The sequence below is a fragment of the Herpailurus yagouaroundi genome, unplaced genomic scaffold (genome assembly GCF_014898765.1).
Source record: "Herpailurus yagouaroundi ecotype Mexico unplaced genomic scaffold, PumYag 139, whole genome shotgun sequence".
In the NCBI taxonomy this organism is placed as follows: Eukaryota; Metazoa; Chordata; class Mammalia; order Carnivora; family Felidae; genus Herpailurus; species Herpailurus yagouaroundi.
In genome coordinates this window covers 60,596,910-60,622,752 of record NW_024412394.1, presented here as the reverse complement: position 1 = coordinate 60,622,752, position 25,843 = coordinate 60,596,910, and the positions used below count along the sequence as shown (strand labels likewise).

Genomic DNA, 25,843 nt, shown 5'->3' with positions numbered 1-25,843 from the left:
CTAGTGTTTATAAAATAACAGTTTGCCTGGGAATATTTTTGTGATACACAACTTTGATCATGTTAGATAGACCCTCATGGTTCATTCAGTGTCACCTTTCCACCGAGCTTTTCACATGCCTCCAATCTACTTATATTCTCTCCTTGGTTGAGATTTACTCTCCATCCTTCATGCACGCATCATGATACTTCATGCTTTAATCAATCTGTTGTGGTAATTCTAAATTTATATCTACTTTCTGTACTGTATTAAATATTGGGGAGAGAGGAGTCCAAGTCTAAGTGGTTATGTCATTGGCAGTGACTTGCATAGAACATTGTACAAAGTAGTCCCTTCAATAAATAAATGAAATAAATGTATTTTGGGCTTCTTGTTTAATATAACTTTTTACACAATGATATTAACCACATTGATCTTTTTCATTCCCATGTTTTTTGTTTAATAAATTAAATACTAAGTTTTTAATTTTCATGTCCTCCCATTTAGGGACTGGGGTCAGGAAAATGTAATTTCTCTGAAAATGGAATTGACAATACCAAAATCTAATATATAATGTGAAGAACTAAGTATTTGTGGAAACATCCTTCCAGACATATTTCTAGAAAGATTAAATAAATAGAAAAATAGTTTCAGTTCAAAATAACTCAAATGAAGAAATTATGAATCCAGAGATTTTGAGCTGACATTTGCCGAGCGCATTTGAAATCCTGTAATCCTCATCTAAAGCTTGAGATTTAATGAGCCAACAGCCCAAAGCAGAAGGTAAATCCTGGGTCCCATGCAAAATGACTGATCAGATTGGAGAATTTGTTATAGAAAGCCAATACACCCTAGTGCACCCATACTCAGTGGATCAACTAGAATAAAGCTCCCCCCCCACACAGAAATAGATGATGGGGAGTCATACTTGACTTAGTCTTCGCTTTAATTAAATGTGAGTAAAAAGGAAAAAAAGTGCCTACTCTGGGCATTCTTAATGACTTATCCTCCTTCATATGGTAATCTCCAAAAAAAAAAAAAAGTCAAAAACAAAGTTTAATAGGTTCTGGTTTGGATTTGTCACTAAAGACCTAGCAGAAACTCAGATAAAATTTCTCTGGAGAAATTCATATTGATAAAAGTCTCAAGTGTTTCAACAAATAATGTTTCAAGGATTATGTGTTCTCTAACCATAAAATATCAGAAAGTACCCAGTAAGACAAGTCATTCTGAACAGAATCAGCAGAAATAATAAATTGCAGGATCAGATACTCATGCATTCCTATATTAAAGTTATCTACATATAATATAAACATAAATTAAATATTACAGGAATAAAGAAAGAAATGTGAAAACACCAAGAGCAAAATGAAAAAGCAGATGTGTCAGAAGTAATTATATGGATTGTAGCAGAGAGAGAAAGCAATGGGAAAATAGAGTTGAAAAGCCATAGAAGTTCCAAATGAATCTACTCAGATTTCCAAAAGGGGATAACACACATGATGAATAATGGCTGAGAATTTTCTGGAATTGAGAAATGCCATGAATCCTCATGGGCTCTGTCAATGTAAATTAAGCAAGATAGATAAATGGGAACTGAGATTCATCTGAATGATGCCAAAAATACCAAAGACGGAGAGAAGATTTTAAAAGAAGGCAGAGGAAAAAACAAGGAAATATGATGGAATAATAATTATATAGAACAACGATGAAAGTCAGAAAGAGTGGGCCGATATGCTCAAAGTTCTGAGAAAAAACAACTGTTACCTCAAAATTGTACAGCAGCAAAACTATCTGTCAGGTATGAGGGTGAAACAAAGACATTTCCAATTAAAAAAAAAAGTTGGTAAGAGAAAGAATTTACTACCAACAGAAAGGCACTACTGAAGTGTATTATTTTGAAGACAAGATCCCACAGAAGAATGTCTGTGATAAAAGAAAAAACTGACCAAAGCAAATCATTGTGTTAAATGTGTTCAGTCTAAACAAATATCAGATACATACAATAATAGTATTAATGGTGTATTTTTAATATTAAATAAAAATCAAGTAATAACTAAAATAATAGTAGATGTCAGCAAGGCATTGATCAGCTTAGTTTCTAAGGTTCTCGCACTATTTTGGAGAAAGACAAAGCACTGATTAATTGGTATCTTGTTAAGAATGGTTATAAAAATAGGACTAAGTTAATAAGTAAAAACAAAAAAGTTTATAGCTTCATACTGGTAGAGGAAAAAAAAGGAGTAAGTCTAAAGAAACTTCATTCAATCCAAAGAGGTCAAGAAAAGAGTAAAAAGGGGGAAAAAAAAAGAGTAAAAAGTACAAAAAAAAAAAAAAAGGGGGGGGGAAAGAAGGAAGCAAACTTAGGTGATAAAAATGAAAACTGAATGTGTTACTATTATCAACATAATCAAAACAAGCAATTGTTTCTAAAAAAAAAAAAAAAAAGACAGCCCACTTGATTGTATTGTAACATCCTTGAGATAGATGTTTTCTCCAAGCAGGTGTGTGATGGTCTGCCAAGCAAAATGAGACAGAAAATAGTACATTTGGATTTTTATCCCTAAGAATGGATGCTCTGATTCTCAATAGTCTGCATTAGTACTTAGAAAGAAATATCACCAGAGTATAGGACAAGTATACTTCATGCTTGAGTATATGCTTGATGCTCTATACTGATATATACTCTCTATACTGAGATTACCTGAAATTTGTCCTTTGGCTCTTTGTCCACTGATTTGTAAGTTGGCTTCTAATTGCATCTATGGAATAAGAGTAAGAATGCTGGAAACACAGGTCCCTTTTCTTACACTCATGTGAAAATTAATATTCTGATTTAAAACCAGTTCTATGTGTTTAGTTAGCTCAATAATTCCTGAATAACGGTGTAATAAATGCTGGGACTTGCATAACTATAATAGAGATGCAGAATCAACAGATCTCTGCTTTGGAATCATCACCATGCATGGGTACCTCTGCCAAGAAGCTGATGCCAGTTTTAAACATGTTTAACTCAATCTTATCCTCAGTCCATGAAGCACAGCTCATCAATAAGCTTATTATCAACATATTTTTTTAAAAATATTGACCTTCAATTGTTTATATGCTGGTTGAAAATAAACATAAAAGTTACCTAGTCTATGTAATGGTTTGTGTAGGAAAGCAGGTAAAATATACATGAGAAATTTTGGAATAAATAAAAGATAATAGGAAATAACCTAAGAAAATAAGTTGAGATACAATGTGAAGTACGCACTTGGCTCTTTAAAGGTGATAGGAAGTAGTGACAGGGTGAATCAAGTGCCTACTTGAATCTATCAAAGAAGTAAGAGAATAAAAGCATATGGTTACTGAGCAAATGTTTGGAGCATTTCAATCACAAATCATGGGTAAGAAATTTGGTAGACATGAATTTCATATTCCTGGGTGACTGCAAAGTAAAGTATAAAATTATCATGGAAGCATCAAGACAAACATGAATTTTTCGACTGGAATATAGAAAGGTGCACTGCAGTTTCAAAGAGAGAAATATTTATAATACAATCTAAAAATGTTTCCATCCAAAGAGATTGTATTAAGGTGCTTAAAAGATAAACTTTCAGATGACCAGGATGACTTTTTCCCTAAGGTGCTGAGGCTAGAATTGTTACTTTTATACTGATGATCCTTTGACTACAAAACACACATTTCTCTTCTGCTCTTGCCCTGAAGACAAGCTATCTTTCAATAGTGTCAGATGCAATCAAGTCCCATTTGACTTATACAACTATAATTGTGACAATTCTGACCTTTTTATACTATTATTTTGGGGGATTTAAGGACACTCACTTTGTTTAAGTGTCTTACCCTGAGTGTTTTCCAGGGCTCTCTCACCATCTCATTGCTTATTGTCTGATATATCTGACAGTATCTGTTTAAGAAACCTTTGAAAATGACTTTCCTATGTGTCTACATTAGGGATAGTGTTTCAGAATGCCTTTATCTCTTATTCCACAGAGATGATTCATTTCTCTACTTTAAAACTCTAAGTTCTACAATCTTCCATGATTTTACCTTTTTTCAGAAGGAATCTGTGATGATATCATAGCTTTCCTTTTGAGTACTCATAGATATGTAAAGTTTACTGCATTTCCCTAGTGTGGAGAGTAGAAGACGCTGGGTGGATAATTTATGTCTATTTCTTTTACAGACTTCTATTGACCATCTCCACCATGTGTGAAACCCTGTGGTAGGTATTGTGAGAGATGCCAAGAAGAACATGAAATCATTTCTGCCTCAGTCAACACACTGACACCTGAACAGGGGACACAAGGCATGTATGTTAATAGCTAGAGTATGAGGATTGGGGATATTCATTTGAGGCATATCCCTATTTATAAGTAGTTTCATAAGTGGAGTTGGCTAAACTGCCATAGATAAAAAATAGAATTAATGTATTTAACTAATACTAATGAAGTATCTATTATGTGTTAGCCATGGTGTTAAGTCATAGAGATGTAATTTCCTCTAGAGTGAATGATCTAACTCGGAGAGAAGCCATTGAAAAACAGAAAGGCAGACTTGGGGAGGACCGGAGGGAAGATGGCGGCATAGGAGGACGCTGGGCTCACCACGCGTCCTGCTGATCAGTTAGATTCCACCTACACCTGCCTAAATAACACAGAAAACTGCCAGAGGATTAGCAGAACGGAGTCGCCGGAGCCAAGCGCAGATGAGAGGCCCACAGAAGAGGGTAGGAAGGGCGGCGAGGCGGTGCGCGCTCCACGGACTGGCGGGAGGGAGCCGGGGCAGAGGGGGCGTCTCGCCGGCCAAGCAGAGCCCCCGAGTCTGGCTGGCAAAAGCAGAGGGGCCTGACAGACTGTGTTCCAACAGCAAGCGCGACTGAGCATCTGGGAGGTCATAAGTTAACAGCTCTGCTCAGAAAGCGGGAAGGCTGGAGGACAAAGGGAAGGAGAGCTGCTGAGCCCCCAGACGAAAGAGCTCAGTTTGGTGGGGAACAAAGGCGCTCGCCAGCGCCATCTCCCCCGCCCATCCCCCAGCCAAAATCCCAAAGGGAACCAGTTCCTGCCAGGGAACCTGCTCGCTCTGCGCAAACACCCAACTCTGCGCTTCTGTGGAGCCAAACCTCCGGCAGCGGATCTGACACACTCCCACTGCCACAGGGCCCCTCCTGAAGTGGATCACCTAAGGAGAAGCAAGCTAAGCCTGCCCCTCCTGCCCCTGTGCACCTTGCCTACCCACCCCAGCTAAGACGCCAGATCCCCAGCATCACAAGCCTGGCAGTGTGCAAGTAGCCCAGACAGGCCACCCCACCCCACAGTGAATACCGCCCCGAGGAGAGGGGAAGAGAAGGCACACACCAGTCTGACTGTGGACACAGCGGTGGGCTGGGGGCAGACATCAGGTCTGACTGCGGCTCCGCCCACCAACTCCAGTTATACACCACAGCACAGGGGAAGTGCCCTGCAGGTCCTCACCACGCCAGGGACTATCCAAAATGACCAAGCGGAAGAATTCCCCTCAGAAGAATCTCCAGGAAATAACAACAGCTAATGAGCTGATCAAAAAGGATTTAAATAATATAACAGAAACTGAATTTAGAATAATAGTCATAAAATTAATCGCTGGGCTTGAAAACAGTATAGAGGACAGCAGAGAATCTCTTGCTACAGAGATCAAGGGACTAAGGAACAGTCACGAGGAGCTGAAAAACGCTTTAAACGAAATGCATAACAAAATGGAAACCACCACGGCTCGGATTGAAGAGGCAGAGGAGAGAATAGGTAAACTAGAAGATAAAGTTATGGAAAAAGAGGAAGCTGAGAAAAAGAGAGATAAAAAAATCCAGGAATATGAGGGGAAAATTAGAGAACTAAGTGATACACTAAAAAGAAATAATATACGCATCATTGGTATCCCAGAGGAGGAAGAGAGAGGGAAAGGTGCTGAAGGGGTACTTGAAGAAATAATAGCTGAGAACTTCCCTGAACTGGGGAAGGAAAAAGGCATTGAAATCCAAGAGGCATAGAGAACTCCCTTCAGACGTAACTTGAATCGATCTTCTGCACGACATATCATAGTGAAACTGGCAAAATACAAGGATAAAGAGAAAATTCTGAAAGCAGCTAGGGATAAACGTGCCCTCACATATAAAGGGAGACCTATAAGACGCGTGACTGATCTCTCTTTTGAAACTTGGCAGGCCAGAAAGTATTGGCACGAGATTTTCAGTGTGCTAGACAGAAAAAATATGCAGCCGAGAATCCTTTATCCAGCAAGTCTGTCATTTAGAATAGAAGGAGAGATAAAGGTCTTCCCAAACAAACAAAAACTGAAGGTATTTGTCACCACTAAACCAGCCCTCCAAGAGATCCTAAGGGGGACCCTGTGAGACAAAGTGCCAGAGACATCACTACAAGCATAAAACAGACAGACATCACAATGACTCTAAACCCATATCTTTCTATAATAACACTGAATGTAAATGGATTAAATGCGCCAACCAAAAGACATAGGGTATCAGAATGGATAAAAAAACAAGACCCATCTATTTGCTGTCTACAGGAGACTCATTTTAGACCTGACGATACCTTTAGATTGAGAGTGAGGAGATGGAGAACTATTTATCATGCTACTGGAAGCCAAAAGAAAGCTGGAGTAGCCATACTTCTATCAGACAAACTAGACTTTAAATTAAAGGCTGTAACAAGAGATGAAGAAGGGCATTATATAATAGTTACAGGGTCTATTCATCAGGAAGAGCTAACAATTATAAATGTCTATGCGCCGAATACCGGAGCGCCCAAATATATAAAACAATTACTCATAAACATAAGCAACCTTATTGATAAGAATGTGGTAATTGCAGGGGACTTTAACACCCCACTTACAGAAATGGATAGATCATCTAGACACACGGTCAATAAAGAAACAAGGGCCCTGAATGAGACATTAGATCAGATGGACTTTACAGATGTATTTAGAATTCTGCATCCCAAAGCAACAGAATATACTTTCTTCTCGAGTGCACATGGAACAGTCTCCAAGATAGATCATATACTGGGTCACAAAACAGCCCTTCATAAGTTTACAAGAATTGAAATCATACCATGCATACTTTCAGACCACAATGTTATGAAGCTTGAAATCAACCACAGGAAAAAGTCTGGAAAACCTCCAAAAGCATGGAGGTTAAAGAACACCCTACTAACGAATGAGTGGGTCAACCAGGTAATTCGAGAAGAAATTTAAAAATATATGGAAACAAACGAAAATGAAAATACAACAATCCAAACGCTTTGGCACGCAGCGAAGGCAGTCCTGAGAGGAAAATACATTGCAATCCAGGCCTATCTCAAGAAACAAGAAAAATCCCAAATACAAAATCTAACAGCACACCTAAAGGAAATAGAAGCAGAACAGCAAAGGCAGCCTAAACCCAGCAGAAGAAGAGAAATAATAAAGATCAGAGCAGAAATAAACAACATAGAATCTAAAAAAACTGTAGAGCAGATCAACGAAACCAAGAGTTGTTTTTTTGAAAAAAATAAACAAAATTGACAAACCTCTAGCCAGGCTTCTCAAAAAGAAAAGGGAGATGACCCAAATAGATAAAATCATGAATGAAAATGGAATTATTACAACCAATCCCTCAGAGATACAAACAATTATCAGGGAATACTATGAAAAATTATATGCCAACAAATTGGACAACCTGGAAGAAATGGACAAATTCCTGAACACCCACACTCTTCCAAAACTCAATCAGGAGGAAATAGAAAGCTTGAACAGACCCATAACCAGCGAAGAAATTGAATCGGTTATCAAAAATCTCCCAACAAATAAGAGTCCAGGACCAGATAGCTTCCCAGGGGAGTTCTACCAGACGTTTAAAGCAGAGATAATACCTATCCTTCTCAAGCTATTCCAAGAAATAGAAAGGGAAGGAAAACTTCCAGACTCATTCTAGGAAGCCAGTATGACTTTGATTCCTAAACCAGACAGAGACCCAGTAAAAAAAGAGAACTACAGGCCAATATCCCTGATGAATATGGATGCCAAAATTCTCAATAAGATACTAGCAAATCGAATTCAACGGCATATAAAAAGAATTATTCACCATGATCAAGTGGGATTCATTCCTGGGATGCAGGGCTGGTTCAACATTCGCAAATCAATCCACGTGATACATCACATTAACAAAAAAAAAGAGAAGAACCATATGATCCTGTCAATCGATGCAGAAAAGGCCTTTGACAAAATGCAGCACCCTTTCTTAATAAAAACCCTTGAGAAAGTCAGGATAGAAGGAACATACTTAAAGATCATAAAAGCCATTTATGAAAAGCCCACAGCTAACATCATCCTCAACGGGGAAAAACTGAGAGCTTTTTCCCTGAGATCAGGAACACGAAAGGGATGCACACTCTCACCGCTGTTGTTTAACATAGTGCTGGAAGTTCTAGCATCAGCAATCAGACAACAAAAGGAAATCAAAGGCATCAAAATTGGCAAAGATGAAGTCAAGCTTTCACTTTTTGCAGATGACATGATATTATACATGGAAAATCCGATAGACTCCATCAAAAGTCTGCTAGAACTGATACATGAATTCAGCAAAGTTGCAGGATACAAAATCAATGTACAGAAATCAGTTGCATTCTTATACACTAACAATGAAGCAACAGAAAGACAAATAAAGAAACTGATCCCATTCACAATTGCACCAAGAAGCATAAAATACCTAGGAATAAATCTAACCAAAGATGTAAAGGATCTGTATGCTGAAAACTATAGAAAGCTTGTGAAGGTAATTGAAGAAGATTTAAAGAAATGGAAAGACATTCCCTGCTCATGGATTGGAAGAATAAATATTGTCAAAATATCAATACTACCGAAAGCTATCTACACATTCAATGCAATCCCAAACAAAAGTGCACCAGCATTCTTCTTGAAACTAGAACAAGCAATCCTAAAATTCATATGGAACCACAAAAGGCCCCGAATAGCCAAAGTAATTTTGAAGAAGAAGACCAAAGCAGGAGGCATCACAATCCCAGACTTTAGCCTCTACTACAAAGCTGTCATCATCAAGACAGCATGGTATTGGCACAAAAACAGACACATAGACCAATGGAATAGAATAGAAACCCCAGAACTAGACCCACAAACATATGGCCAACTCATCTTTGACAAAGCAGGAAAGAACATCCAATGGAAAAAAGTCTCTTTAACAAATGGTGCTGGGAGAACTGGACAGCAACATGCAGAAGGTTGAAACTAGACCACTTTCTCACACCATTCACAAAAATAAACTCAAAATGGATAAAGGACCTGAATGTGAGATAGGAAACCATCAAAACTTTAGAGGAGAAAGCAGGAAAAGACCTCTCTGACCTCAGCCGTAGCAATCTCTTACTCGACACATCCCCAAAGGCAAGGGAATTAAAAGCAAAAGTGAATTACTGGGACCTTATGAAGATAAAAAGCTTCTGCACAGCAAAGGAAACAACCAACAAAACTAAAAGGCAACCAACGGAATGGGAAAAGATATTTGCAAATGACATATCGGACAAAGGGCTAGTCTCCAAAATCTATAAAGAGCTCACCAAACTCCACACCCGAAAAGCAAATAACCCAGTGAAGAAATGGGCAGAAAACATGAATAGACACTTCTCTAAAGAAGACATCCGGATGGCCAACAGGCACATGAAAAGATGTTCAGCGTCGCTCCTTATCAGGGAAATACAAATCAAAACCACACTCAGGTATCACCTCACGCCAGTCCGAGTGGGCAAAATGAACACATCAGGATATAGATGCTGGAGAGGATGTGGAGAAACGGGAACCCTCTTGCACTGTTGGTGGGAATGAAAATTGGTGCAGCCGCTCTGGAAGGCAGTGTGGAGGTTCCTCAGAAAATTAAAAATAGACCTACCCTATGACCCAGCAATAGCACTGCTAGGAATTTATCCAAGGGATACAGGAGTACTGATGCATAGGGGCACTTGTACCCCAATGTTCATAGCAGCACTCTCAACAATAGCCAAATTATGGAAAGAGCCTAAATGTCCATCAACTGATGAATGGATAAAGAAATTGTGGTTTATATACACAATGGAATACTACGTGGCAATGAGAAAAAATGAAATATGGCCTTTTGTAGCAACGTGGATGGAAATGGAGAGTGTGATGCTAAGTGAAATAAGCCATACAGAGAAAGACAGATACCATATGGTTTCACTCTTATGTGGATCCTGAGAAACTTAACAGGAACCCATGGGGGAGGAGAAGGAAAAAAAAAAAAAAGGAGATAGTGGGGGAGGAGAGAAAAAGCATAAGAGACTGTTAAAAACTGAGAAACTGAGGAGGGTTGATGGGGGGTGGGAGGGAGGAGTGGGTGGGTGATGGGTATTGAGGAGGGCACCTTTTGGGATGAGCACTGGGTGTTGTATGGAAACCAATTGAGAATAAATTTCATATATATAAAAAAAAAAGGAAAACAGAAAGTCACACTAGAGAGAATTTTTTTTAATCTAAATATTGCTAAAAAATTAATCTACAGTGAACAAAGAGAGTCTAGTGTATTATCAGGTAACAAAATTAATCACTTCCATGGAGAAGAAACTACTAAGGACAGAAATGATTTTTATATTGTCTAATACCAAGCTAAATATTATCACATAAACAAGTAAATAAATTTGTACTTGAATAAATCCCATGGACAATTTCCTTTTTAAAATACATCTTTAAAATCATTTTCCAATGATCCAAGTGGGATAATATTTTTCAAAAAACTTGATCAGAAATATCATCATAATTAAATAGTTAAAAAAAAGCAAAAATATACAAACAAAAACTTCTTGTTCAGTGACTGTATCTTTATCAAACTGAATGTCCTGGTAGGGGAACCAGGAAACCTTAAAATGTATTTAGAAATGAACATGCATGATTTTGGCATAGAACAATAGTGGTTAATGTTAGCGTAATGGTATACTATCAGACAAATGCATTCTCAATAAACTGTTATTAATTACTAAAAATAAATCTATTAGAAAAAGACATTTAGAAACCTTTTTTTTTACTTTATGTTAATCCTCTATTCAAAAATTTTCTGAATTAGCCAGAGTTTATCTTAAATTGATGTGTATTTGAATACATTTAAATATATTGACCAAGTTATATTTTACTCCTTTAGTCACATGTGATGTTATATAAAATAATATCCTTCAGGTAAAACCACATGCTGAAGTTAAATTAACAGCAACACTAAAAATAGTATATTGGAAAAACATTCTGTCATATTAGAATTAAAGCTTAATGACTTTCTTGATCCTTTTCCTTCTAGACAGGATTGGATATATATACCCCTCAGGTTTCCCAAAATGTCTTGGGAATATCTCTATTATTGCATTACCTGAAGCACATAAAAATTACTTAAGTGCCTCTCTCACTCTAGGATTCATGTTTATGTTTAAATTTTCAGTGCCTAAAATTGTGCTGTGCACAAAAATACTGAATTAATAATATTGCATTATATTTCCAGTAGGGGATATCATGAAGAATATCTTATTTTAGAAATTATATATATACATTATTCAAATTTACTTTGAAAAGGAACTCCACATACTTTCATGATAGGAAAATTCAATTATAGTTAACAAAGAAATGGTATTTCTTCTATTAAGAAACTCCATGCTGTGGTTTTCCTTTTTAAAATTTTTCAGTTTTTGTTCAGGACTTTGTTTTGTGTCTGTTTACATTTGTTTTATGTTCTAAAGCAAATGTCATTTAAAAAACACATTTGTTTATATCTATTTTCAGTTACATTTATTCTGCTTTTCTAGTAATAATAGATGCAAATCAGTGTTTATTATTTAATAACACACAGATGTTCCATATACCACAGATAAACAAACTTTCCAGCCCACTGCTTCAACAGTGCCACTCTAAATTCATTCTCTGAATCAAATGCAAACTTTTTATTATTGAACTCATGTAATTCTAGATTTTAGAGCTGCTTGTGTAGGTAATTTTCTCCCAGAATACTCTTTCCCTTAATTTATATTTCTACAATCATTTTTATATAACACTTTGTTTGAGATATCAAATTCCCAACTCAAGCCTTCTCATTCCAATCTGTTACCTCCGTTCATTTATGAAGCTTTTGGAAGCTTTATTTATTATTTATTTATTTATTTATTTATTTATTTATTTATTTACTAAAGGCTTGCCTAAGCTTGGGGAAAAAGTAAAGGAAAAGTTTCAATGCCTGGCAGGGAGAGACTGATTTGCTGTATACTGTTTATAAGGGGCAAAATTATATATAGAAGGTATGGAACCACACAGGAATTTGTGTATATCTATAGGAGTCTCTATAATAACAACTTAGCATTTTACTTCCACTTAAGATTCAAATTATGTGTTTGTACTACTTTTTCTGATAATATTTATGTCTGAAACACTTATTTTACTGATATCTTAAAGTATCTTAAGTTCAGGAATCATATTTGAAGAACTTAGTAGTATCCATGAGAGATTTATTCAGTTATTATATAATTGCAAAATAAAACAATTCTTAGCTTTTTTTGCTATAAATTACAACTAAATAGTGAACTGGCAAGAGATTGTGATTAGGGAAGAAATTCTTTTAAAAATCTTGAGAATACATCCTAGGAAAAAAAAGTTAAAAAAAAATAAGTATTTCTAAACATAACCTCAATGTTAATGTGCAATTACATAGGAGGAGAAATTCTTTATTACACTAGTAATTAAAAAAATTAACTCTTAATATGTCTGATTTGCTTTTTAAAAAAATAAAATATAATCATTATTTTTAAGAGATATTGCTAATGCTATAATTAACAGTGTCTTTCCCAGAACAGGCATTCAATAAATGGTTGTTGAGTATCAACTGTAGGATAATTTCCAATGAATCTTATACAGTACAAATCAGAATTATACTGGTTGTGATATGCTACTTCTAGATTAACTTTCTCATCTTTGCCTCTGAATTATTAGACAGTACATTTTGACTGTGACATGTTGCTTTTTATTTTTTTTTATTAAAAAAAAATTTTTTTTTCAAACGTTTATTTATTTTTGGGACAGAGAGAGACAGAGCATGAATGGGGGAGAGGCAGAGAGCGAGGGAGACACAGAATCGGAAACAGGCTCCAGGCTCTGAGCCATCAGCCCAGAGCCCGACGCGGGGCTCGAACTCACGGACCGCGAGATGGTGACGCTTAACCGACTGCGCCACCCAGGCGCCCGACATGTTGCTTTTTAAATCTTGAGGGAAAAAATTCAGTTATAAAGAATGCATTAGCCATTTTTAACATGTCACACACTTTCCCTAATTCCTTGCCTTTAATGTCTGAGATAATAGTCACAGTATTTCTCATTAAAAGTAAAAACTACTTGCGGGACACCTGTGTGGCTTAGTCAGCTAAGCATTAAATATTTGACTTTTAGCCAGATCTCATGTCATGATCTGTGGGTTTCATGAGTTCAAGCCCCACATCAACCTCTGTGCTGACAGGCAGAGACTGCTTAGGATTCTTTCTCTCCCTCTTTCTGCCCCTTCCCCACTCATGCTGTCTGTGTCTCAAAATAAATAAATAAAATAGAAAGGTAAAAACTACTTGCTTTTCGAAGTTTGTTTGTTTGTTCGTTTAACAAAGAAAGGAAAGTTATTACCAAATATGTTGTAGCTTAGAGTATTTGGGGTCTTCATGAAAGGAACAGAAGGAATTGAGACTTTTATTTAAGTTGAAGTCCAACACATGTATGTGGGCATAATAAACAAATTGTAGGTGGGCAAAAGAGCTATATTTGAAAGACAAAAATCTTAGCCTTTTAAATAATAGGAAAATATTTTCATGAGCTTCAGTTAAGGAAGAATTTTTCCAACATGCACAAAAACATCACAAGCCATAGGAAAAATTAATAAATTCAAGAAACTCAAACTTCAAAACTTCAATACGAAAACACAGGCACACACACTTTAAACAAATTAAAAAATAAAGTCCTAACTGGGATAAATATTTACATTATTATTATTCAGAAAATATAACAAATTACTATGTATCAATCATAAGTCAAAGGAAGCAAATGGGAAATTCAGAGGAGAAACTCATCTATAAATGTTCCGGGAGGACAAAGAGGCTAACAATCAGGGAATTGCAAATTAAAGCAATGAGATTTCATTTGCATGAAGATTAACTGAATTCAAATAGTGAGAACCTCAAGTTAGTAATTTTGCAGACAAACAGAAACTATACTATGGGTGGAAATGTATATTAATAAAATAATCTGGAGAACAGTATTTTCAATATCTTATGAAATTGGAAACATATATGAACACTGAACAATTCCTTTCTCAGCAGACCCTTTTGAGAAGGTCTTACATAGGTGCTCTAGGAGATAAGATAAGACTGGAGCTTCATAACAGCATTGGTTTTTGTTAACATAACACTGGAAATAACTTCAATGTCTCTCAGTAGAGGACTAATTAAATAAAAATGGCACATTCCTATCATAGAGTACTATTGAGTGACTTACATACAATGGACGAGAAAAATACCAAACTTAAGATAGTGGTTACATTTGGAGAGGAATGAAGGAAATGATATTCTATCTTTTGTGCTTGACTTGGAAAATTACTAAATTGAGAATTTTTATGGTAACTAAGGGACTTCACCATCATATGCAATGTCATATATTAAAAGAGAAAAACTTAAAGCAAAGGAAACAAACCTGCTAACAGTCATCACTTTTGGGTCATGGGAAATTATAAATAAATTTGCACATCTATTTTTTAGTTATTTTTCCTAAAATTAAAAAAGTGACAATAGTATTACTACTCTTCAATTTTTTTGCCTGAAAATACTAGAATGCTTCCACTAGAGTGCAAAATTGAGACAACACACTATCAAAACTCAAAGCTACAGTGTAAGTCAATCCCCATGTATTTAAAACCGTTTTTTGACTTAGCCTTTCAATTTTTTGTGATAATACCTGGAGCCTCTTTAAGTTCCCTGAAAAACAAATACTTGATTTCCTTCCTAGAATATAATAAAAGAGCAATCAGGAGGCAAAAGCAGAGTATAGTAAGGTCCTGTTAGGCTCATTTATGAATCATAAAAGGTTTGATAATGTTAAATACCAATTGCATTGCTAAGACAGCATGCTGGGAAGCATTCATGCAGCTAGAAATCCATAGCATCGTGGGTTTTCTTAAAAGTAATGTAAAATAAGAGTGAATTAGATCCCAATAGACTTCCCTCTTTGCCATAGTTGTTTGATACACTGAAACAGAATTTCTCACTGTTTTTTAAGATATCTATCAAATGATCAAGCTTGTTTATCTTTAAAATTTCTACAGCATCTGAAGTTATACAAAGGATCTTCATCAAAAAGAAAAGGAAAAGGTTTTATTGACCAATACACTCTCTTACCAACAATAAATGGTTAATGATATTAAGACATAAGTCTATGCACAGAGAAGTCGTAACTTTCTAAAAGTAGTTGGCACCTCTAAAAGATCTAGGTTTTAAATGTTACTTAGAAAAAAGCATACACACTTTTTTTGAGAGAGAGAGAGTTGGGGAGGGGGGTGAGGAGGCAGAGGGAGAGAGGAGAATCTTAAACAGACTCCACAGTCAATGTGGAGCCCCATGTAGGGCTCAATCCCACAACCCTGGGATCATGACCTGAGCTAAAACCGAGAGTCAGCCTCTCAGCTGACTGAGCCACATAGCGCTCCCCCTGCTTTTTTTTTTCACACACACTTCTAATAGTCTAATACTCTAATCTACACAATTCTAATGAGGTAAAGGGAATGAGAATATGACTTTAAAAACCTCTGATTTTTCAGCTATAATTATAAAAAATAGAACCCAAATTCCCAAATTTGCCCAGGTAAGAAGTAATTGTGGATTTGCAGATGTAATATTCCCTCAAACATTTTTTTTAATTTTTTTTCAACGTTTATTTATTTTTGGGACAGAGAGAGACAGAGCATGAACGGTGGAGGGGCAGAGAGCGAGGGAGACACAGAATCGGAAACAGGCTCCAGGCTCTGAGCCATCAGCCCAGAGCCCGACGCGGGGCTCGAACTCACGGACCGCGAGATCGTGACCTGGCTGAAGTCGGACGCTTAACCGACTGCGCCACCCAGGCGCCCCCCCCTCAAACATTTTATCAACATTAAGACACTAAGTCAGGAAAGGCCCAGAAGACCACTGGTTTAAGAGTGTGCTGAAATTTGCCTCAAGATGGGGTGTATTCTGTGGGAAGGATGAAAAGGCAAAGAATTTCAAGTAACAAGGAGTGTCTGTGATCTGTGGTCTATTTTTGACCTGGACATACACAGACTTTGCATACTACTGTATTAATTTATGTATGTTTACAAGTATAAATTCTCCTGAAGTTTCCACTGCCAAGGCAAACATCACCAGAGATTTGAATGTAATTTAACTGCCCTTGTCTCCTTTAAGTAGTCCCATAATAACATGTGCTGCTGGCTTATTGCAGCTTAGGTGTTTTCCCTCATGCTTATGAATAATTCTAGTTGGCTTTATGAATAACATACTCACAACAGTAGTCCCATGAGCCCGTAAATGAGTTATTAGCCATAAAGAATACACCACCCAAAGCTACAAGTAAAATTTATGCCTAGCTTAATAACATGGTTGCATTAGCAAGATTCTGTGTACTCCCCACTACTAAGTCAGGCGCTTATAGAGTAGGCAGTTAGGTAAACATGAGCTGGAGACAAGGGTGGTGATAAATACGTTACCATTAGAAACCTAAGGGCACAATATCCTGACTTATAGCTTTCAACATCCTGGCATTGTGGCTTCCAACACCGTGGGGCTGACAGACCAGGAGCCACAGGTGCACAACATGTGCTCTCCTCTTCAACCTGGGCCCCAGGGTAAACTATAGCTTCATTATAATATATTTACACTGGGGTTTTGACACCCCACCCCACAGCAGTGGGGAAAGATGGCTATGACAGTTCCAGTAAGAACCCTGTAGGGCCAAAAACTACCCCTCCTGACCATTAGAAGGAGTCACTTAAATGACTGGAAATAACCCCAGAGACTCCTCACCAGCTATGACCCATAAGCTAAGCAAACATTATAAAGAGAAGACACTCTTAACCCCAGTGCAGCTGGCCTCTCCAGGCCTGCCCCCTTTACTATCATGAGGGTGTACTGTCCTTAATAAACGGCTTTGTGCTTGCTACTTTCCTCCTGGCTGTCTTTATTTGAGCGCAGATCCTCAGGTAAATGTTCTGTAGGAAAACCTAGAACTGAGATCTCCGTTCACAGAACAGAGACTCCCACCAGTAATAGCTGAATAGCTAAATTTGGTTTTAAGAATGAAAAACTTGATAAAATGCTTCGTAAAGTACTATACAAAAAGTTACAATGCTTTACTTTCAAGAGAAAAAGATGTCACTGTGTATTTCTTTACTTGGCCCTTGAACAGAAACTTTCACTGGGGCCTTGGGAAGGCAACATAAAAATAAAAGAATTTGGAAAATATGTAGCAATTTCTCTAAAGAGCATGGTGCTTGAGTTTAACATTTGTTGTGGAACACTGTTGAACATTTGTGTCGTTTTTTCAATAAATATTCTTTAATGCTGACCACTTTCTGCAATTGTGTTGTATCTCCCAACTATTTTCAGCATATTTGAAGCCAATAAATACTACCTAGTATACTTCAGATGCAATGAATTGATAAGACGAAATAGTGTCCTGATTTAGATTTTAGTGTGATGACTCACAAAAAAATATCAACTTTTGGGGGCGCCTGGGTGGCTCAGTCAGTTAAGTGTCTGACTTCAGCTCAGGTCATGATCTCAGGGTCTGTGAGTTCGAGCCCCGCTTCGAGCTCTGTGCTGACAGCTAGGAACCTGGAGCCTGCTTCAGATTCTGTGTCTCCCTCTGTCTCTGACCCTCCCCCGTTCATGCTCTGCCTCTCTCTGTCTCAAAAATAAATAAACAGTAAAAAAAAATTTTTTTTAAATCAACTTTTATAGCTGCCCAACAAACTTCAAATAGAATGGCCCATGACACTAATCATAACTCACTAGACAGCCTGAGGGAAAGACTTCTTAGAATTAAGATGTTACAAAAAAAAAGCAGGTCATCTGGGGTGCCTGGATGGATCAGTAGGTTATATGACCAACTTAGGCTCAGGTCATGATCTCACGGGTTCATGAGTTCGAGCCCCATGTCAAGCTCTGTGCTGACAGCTCAGAGCCTGGAGCCTGTTTCAGATTCTGTGTCTCCCTCTCTCTTTGCCTCTCCCCCAGTTGCACTCACACGCGCTCTCTCTCTCTCTCTCTCTCTCTCTCTCTCTCTCTCTCTCTCTCAAATAAATAAACATTAATTTTTTTAAGCAGGTTACCTACATAAAGGGAAAACTGCCTAGATTGCTGCTCTACTTCCTCTGTGGTAGGACATATACCATTAACATTTTTTTTTAATTTACCAAATAATTTGTTTCTGAGCAATTTTTAGTTTAAACATGTATTTAAGAGGGGCACCTGGGTAGCTCAATCAGTTAAGCATCTGACTTAGGCTCAGGTCATGATCTCATGGTTCCTGAGTTAAAGCCCTGCATCAGACTCTGGGCTGTCAGCACAGAGCCCACTTCAGATCCTCTGTCCCTCTCTCTCCACTCCTTCCCTGCTCTCTCTCTCTCTCTCTCTCTCTCTCTCTCTCTCTCTCTCTCAAGCAGGGTGCTTGAGTTTGACATTTGTTGTGGAACACTGTTGAACATTTGTGTCATTATTTCGATAAATATTCCCTCTCTCGTGTGCACTCTCTCTCTCAAAAAATAAATAAACATTAAGAAAAAAACCTTTAAAAGTGTATTTAAGAAGTGGCAGGTTGAGATTTCAAAGGATTTAAGCAAGGAAAATATATCCCTTCACTTTCAGTTTTAATAGAATTCAAACTTGACACACTACCAAACCATAAAATAAATACAGGGAGGTCTAAACATGTTTTGACTTTTCTTATAATGATTACTTTATCTTTAAAAAAATATTAAATAGTAATTTTTTAATCGGATGTCCCTACTTTGCCAAAACATCATCCTCCCCTACTTATCTTGCCTACTGCTAATCTCACACTGAATTTGACTCTCTATTAATTCTTCCCCATGTTTAATTCTAATATAAAACCACCAAGACATAGATCAGTTAGGTAGAAAAGTAATAAGATATTTGAATACCAATGTTCAAATTAATAAATTTTACTATTAAAACTTAATGCCAATATTACTGACTCTGATTCAAAATTAATATCAGTAGCAACTATAATTCCTACATTTTTTACACTGTAATAGTGTCTCCAATTTTTACTTCTTAGTCCTCAATAAGAATACTCATTAACAATATAGTAGAAAGAATAATGCAAATTTTGTACTTATTAGTTGTACTTCTACTGCTTATCTACTATAAGTCAGGTACTGCATCAGAGAATTTATGTATATCTTCCTAATGATTAATATGATATTATTTCTATTACTTTTGCAAAAACTAAGACTCAAAGAGTTTAAGGCAATGTGCATAAAACATCAAACTACACAGCAGAAGAATTAGGATTTTATTCCACATCTGTCTTACCAAGGACTTACTAGTACCCCATGTTGTATAGCCCTGCTGTAGAGATGATGGAAGGTGCTTTCAGCAGGAAGGCTTGTCACTTTTCAAGGACTAACTGCCTCAGAGAGCCACTTTCTCTTAATATCTTTCTGGGGTTGTATCTTAATATTGCATCACCAAGATTCATCCCTGGTTAAATCATAATAGATTTGAGAGATCATACCAAACCCTCAAAAGGACAGAGGGAGAAGGTGCTAAAACCAGCTTTACTAGAATAACAAAGACCTGCAACTGTAAGGGCAAATACAAATTAAACACAGGAGCTCAGTTCTCCTTGTTGAAAATAAAGGAATCAATCCCTTCCCCTTTTCCTATAACATTTACTTTAGAAAACTTGTAACTTCTTTCTCTCTTTTACACACACACACACACACACACACACACACACACACACACATTATTAGCCATAAGATTTTATATATACATATACAAATATATATTTATTTATTTATTTATCTTAAATATATATTAAAAGGCCAATTAAGCCTCTTGTCATCTTTATGACTCACCAATGCCTTTCCCAAGGATCTGGGAAGTATCTCTTTGAAATGTAATCACCAGGGAAGATAACACCCTATTTCCAAATTTCCATGGGAAAGTAGAAGCCTAACTTAGGTGGGTGGGAGCCTAAAAACCACCTTTCTCATAAAGACCTGCGAAGTGTATTTTTCTATGGAATAAAACCAATTAGCTAACACAGATGGTCACCCCAGTTTCCAAATAAATCTAGGAGGAACTATGTGTGATAAATGGTGCTTTCAAGCCTTCTTACTTGAGGACCAGTTATTATTTATATTGAGAATATATATACAATGGGTTGTGCCTTCCTGACTATAAAAAGGGTGAGATTGCTTTCTGCCTTTGTAATCTCTTAGTGAATTGACTGTGATGTGCATCTGATTCTGAAATAATGCCTATTCATTAATAAAATTATTTTATTTTTCATCTACCTTTATGGAAAGATTTTTGGGGTTGGAAAAAGATTTTATTTTTAATTGTATTTCTTCCTCACAATACTTGCATTAAATATAACCTCTTGATAGCTATCTCCATTCTACTTAACCTAGTCAAACCTAAAACAAACAAACAACAGCAACAACAACAACAACAACAAAACGCTCAAAAATGGACTGGCACATAGTTGGTATAAAATAAATATTAGTTGCCTCTGCATCCAAGTTCATATACAAATAAGTGGCATAATTCAGATTCTATCCAATAGATAAGGGTATGGTATGGACACATAACCCAGGTCTGGCTATTCCAACCACTGCCTTCCCAATCGTAGCCTTTTGGATTAGTTCACAGATGAGCACATGGTCCAACTTAATCCAGCCAATACCCCTCCATCTACCCCAATCCTCCACCACGGATTTTGCTGAAACTTTGGCAAAAGAAGACCTCTATCTCTTTCAAAAGGAGATCCCTAAGAACCAGGTAAGCCTAGAACAAAGTTTCTTAACTTCAGTAAGACTGATATTTGGAGCAAATAATTCTTCTTTTTTTTTTTTTTTTTTTTGGAGGGGAGGGGCTATCTTGCACATTGTTTAGAGGTTAGCACCACTGGCCTCTATCCTCAGATGCCGGTAGCAACATCTCCCCCACCTCCTTAAGTCAAGACAATAAATAATGTCTCTCAACATGGCCAAAAGTCTCTTGGGAAAAGACTCTTGGGTTATCCTTCCAGTTGATAACCATTGGTCTAGAGCCACCTTGGGTCGCCTTTGTCACCATATGGAAAGAAAGTACTTAAGAATAAAAACTACAGAGGAGAGTAAAGCCAAGAGACAAAAAGGCAGCAAAGGATGTGTCAGACATTAATGACATACTTTAAGACCCTGAATCCAATTATACTTGAAATGAGAACCACCATAGGACTTTTTTAGTAATATGAGATATTTTTTAAAGTATATCTGTGTAAGCTATTTTTAGCCATGTTTCTGACACTTGTACCAGAAATAGTCTTGATTGATTTCATAACTACCATACAACATACATACAATAAATATGACAAATATTAAGCTGGTAATTAAAGTGTGACAGATGTTATGCAAGAAGGGTAGTGTGGAAGCTCATAGCAGGTGGGCTTCCTGGGGTGGGGTGGGGAAGCATCACTGGACAAGTATATCTGAAGTTAAGTAGAAGTAATTCAGATGAGCTGATTTGGGTGGAGGTTGAAGAGAGTGGTACAGTCAGAGAACTAGCCTAAAAGCTTTAAAAGAGAACAAGGCTGAAAAAAGTCCACCTAGGTTTGGTTGGAGAGGACAAAATAGATGAAATATAGAGAGGTGTAGCAGTTAGCTTCTCAACAGAAAACAGATGGCACACTCAAATGATAACTGAATAGGATTTGTTTACAAAGAGAAAAATTAATTACACAAGTCTGGGTGGAGGGTAGAATATTGATTCTCAAATTTCAGCGAACATCAGAATCACCATTAGGGCTTGCGGAAAGAAAGATTGCTGGGCTCCACCCCAGAGTTATAGATCTAGTAGTTCTAGGTTAGGGCCTGAAAATTTGCAATTGTAACAAGTTTGCAAGTGAAATTGATCTGCAGGTGTATGGAACATATTTCAAGGACCCCCGGTGTTGGGAAGTTTTAAGGGATGGTGCAGGAACCCAAGGCTAATAGCACCTAAGCTGTAACCATCCTGAGATCTGGAGAAACAAACCTATGTAGGGTGTAAATTGGAACTGAGAACAGGAGATAGATTTGTATAGATCAGGCCTCATAATAAGAAACTGGCATTCCTTGTAGGCACACAGCCAACATCTCAGGGAGCAAGGAGGGAAATAAATATTCTGACCTCACTCTCCTCCTTCCCTTGGATCTCTTACTGGGAGCCCTGTTGATTTACTCCATGTAAGACAACCTCCCAATACAGAAAGCATGGTGGAGAAGACCTGAGAGTACATCTGGAGGGTAAAAAGAAGATTTCCATAACAGATAGACAACAACCAAATGTGGAAGTATTATAAATATATTATATAGTTGGTGCTGTATTGTTAGGAAACTACTGATAGATTTTATGCACGAGAAAAGCGTGATCAGATTTCTTCTTCTGAAACAACATCGTAGCTGAATGATATAGATGATAGATAGATAGATAGATAGATAGATAGATGACAGATGATAGATAGATAGATAATGGATATATATACAGATAATGTATTAGAAAGGAAAGATCCTCATATTGGGATACTATTCCAGGTAACAGTGGAGATGGAGATAAGTGAGCAGGTTTCAAAATTATTTAAGGACAGGGGCCCTAGGTGGCTCAGTCAGTTAAGTATCTGACTTTCTCTCAGGTCATGACCTCATGGTTTGTGAGTTTGAGCCCCGTGTCCTTCTCTGTGCTGACAAGGTCAGAGCCTGGAGCCTGCTTCAGATTCTGTGTCTCCCTCTCTCTCTGTCCCTCCCCCATTCACGCTCTGTCTCTGTCTCTCTCAAAAATAAATAATGATTAAAAAAATTATTTAAGGACCACACTCAACAAAACATGATGGAGTGAGAAATAATCCAAAAATGACTACTAAATTTTGGCTTAGGGAACCTATTGAATCATTGCTCCATGTACTGATATAAGAAATTCTTCAGAAAGAAAAGGTTTAAGAAATATAAACAATAAATTCAGTCTGGAATATTCTATCTTTGAGATGCTTATGAAATATTTAAGCAAAAAATATAACAGAGGTAGGTTGATATATGCATCTAAGGCTCACGCCTAAAGATGCAGAATGGTGAAATTTCAGTTTGAGCATGGTAATCAAGCTATGAGAGAAGATAAGCTTATCCAAAGAAAGCAAGGAGAGCAAGCAGTTTAGGATATTTATCTGATTATCAGGAAGAGTTACTACTTTGTGTTGGAATTAGCATATTCATAAATATGCAAACCAGGGTGAGGTTGTACAAAGAAAAATATATTGACTATAATCATCATTCTAGTTTAATATGACTCATGCTAAATATTAATAACCAAGGCTTGGTTGGCAATATGAAACATGAGGAAGGCACCAAGAAAGTGGATACTAGGACAGAACAGTACTCTACTAAAGGAAACATAAAAGGTGAAGTGAAAGATATGGCACTAGGAAGAATAAAATGATTCAGTAACTTGAAGCCCTCATCAGTGGTCTCAATCCAATACTACAAATAATTTTCTTGAGAAACAAATATCAACTGATAGAATCCCCCTTACTATTCCTTCATTTTGGGTGCCATCCTCTTTTATGCCATAGATCTAAATCATTATTTCCTAACCTTCATTTTCTACTTTTAATTTCTTTGAAAAAAAAAATAGGCTACGTATGCAAAGGTTTGATGCTGGATATACATTTGTATTGGTATGTGCAGGATCCATTCTACTTTCTTCCTGGATAAACACCCTAATTTTCCTTTAAAAATTCACAGTTCCTCAAATCTAAATCTATGTGGTTTTAAAAGGGATTCACCCCACCTCCTAATTTCTTGTGTGAATATATTGCCTCCAAACTATCCAATGAGAATAGCACTTCTTTCCTTTTTAAAAAAAATATTTTTAAGTTTATTTATTTTTGAGAGAGAGAGAGAGAGAGAGAGAGAGAGAGAGAGAGAGAGAGACAGACAGCAGGGGAAGGACAGAGAGAGAGGGAGAGAGAGAATCCCAAGCAGGCACCACACTGTCAGCATGGAGCCGGATGTGTGGCTCGAACTCACAAACCATGGGATCATGACCTGTGCCAAAACCAAGAGTCGGATGCATAAACAACTGAGCTACCTAGGCACCTCAAGAATAGCAATTCCTCTGAATGGGATAATTGGTTCAGAATCTAGTTTATGACCTTGGTCTGGCCAATGAAACCAAATTTGGGGTCCCTTGATTAAATTATAGGGTCCAGGTGTTTTACTTCTACCTGGATGGTTGATCTAGAACTGTTGGTGGAAATTGTTCTTGCCATCTGTTGAGAGGCACATGTCTAAGAGTAAAACAAATACAGAGAAACAAAGACTACATTGAGGCAAAATATCAGGGAAACTAAATCTTGATATTCTAAATCCAGCCACACTACCTCTGGACTTTACAAAGATGCAAACAAACAAGTTAACATTTTTGTTTAAACCAGCTTGAATTAGATTTCTTATGGTTGCTGCTATAGTAACATAAGTGAACATAAAGTTTAATGTTTCATATCTGATTCCAAATCATATACATTTTCATCATCTTTAATAGATTTTACAAAGTAAAATATAAATGGACCATTTATGCAGAATTTTTTAGAAATAACTGATTAAGCCTAGAACCTCAGGACCTTATTGAGTAAATTTCAAATAATTAAAATAATATGTTGAAGATTAAAGAAAAATAAGTTTAATGATAATTGTTTATTTGTTTTGTTATTCTGCTTCTAACCAAACCCTAACATCCCCTGATAGATAGATGATAGATAGATAGATAGATAGATAGATAGATAGATAGATACATAGGGATAGAGACAGATCTCCCTTATTCCTTTACTCTTGATAATAAACTTTATAATTAATAGCAATGAAATATCTTCAAAATGTTGTGAAAACTGCCTATTTTTGCTACTTCCATTAGTAAGGACTTTAATTTAGGGTACAGTTTTCATGGTTTTTTAAAAGCAAAATATATTTTGTTACTTTGCAGATATTTGGCAATAATTACATGCCTTAATATTATGGAAAATGTCAAAATAAACTTAAATGTTAAAAAACACAAAGCCAAATGTAATATTATTATTATTATTTAAAAAAAATAAGAGTTTATTTCAAAGAGATGAATTAATCGACACTGCCAACTAAGAAATTATGAAATAATGCTTTCTTGACCAAATAAGGAATGTCTGGCTTTATTCAACTAACTAACTAACTAAATAAATAAAATGTCTATCGCCAGATTAATACACTTAAAATACTTTATTTTACACATTATCTTTATTCTATTCTTTTTGCATATAGATTTCTCTCATCTCTAAAGATAAGAAGTAACCTACGCTAATCCAGAAAATTTTTATCATAAAATTTAGAGTTCGCATCATCATTCCTTCTATTGATTATGAAGTCAGTATTATAAAAGTGAAAAAGAAATAAATTGTTGGGAAACCACATTATAATTTGCAAATTAGGACTAAATATTTCAAGATATTAAATCACTAAATACTAGTGAATTTAAAA

General features: G+C 36.5%; 1 protein-coding gene across 5 annotated transcripts in view; it reads right to left on the bottom strand.

Annotated features, from left to right (window-relative positions):
• Positions 1-25,843, bottom strand: part of GRIK2 (glutamate ionotropic receptor kainate type subunit 2) — a 663,286-nt gene that overhangs the window by 194,549 nt on the left and 442,894 nt on the right. The gene's annotated exons all lie outside the window — the stretch shown is intronic.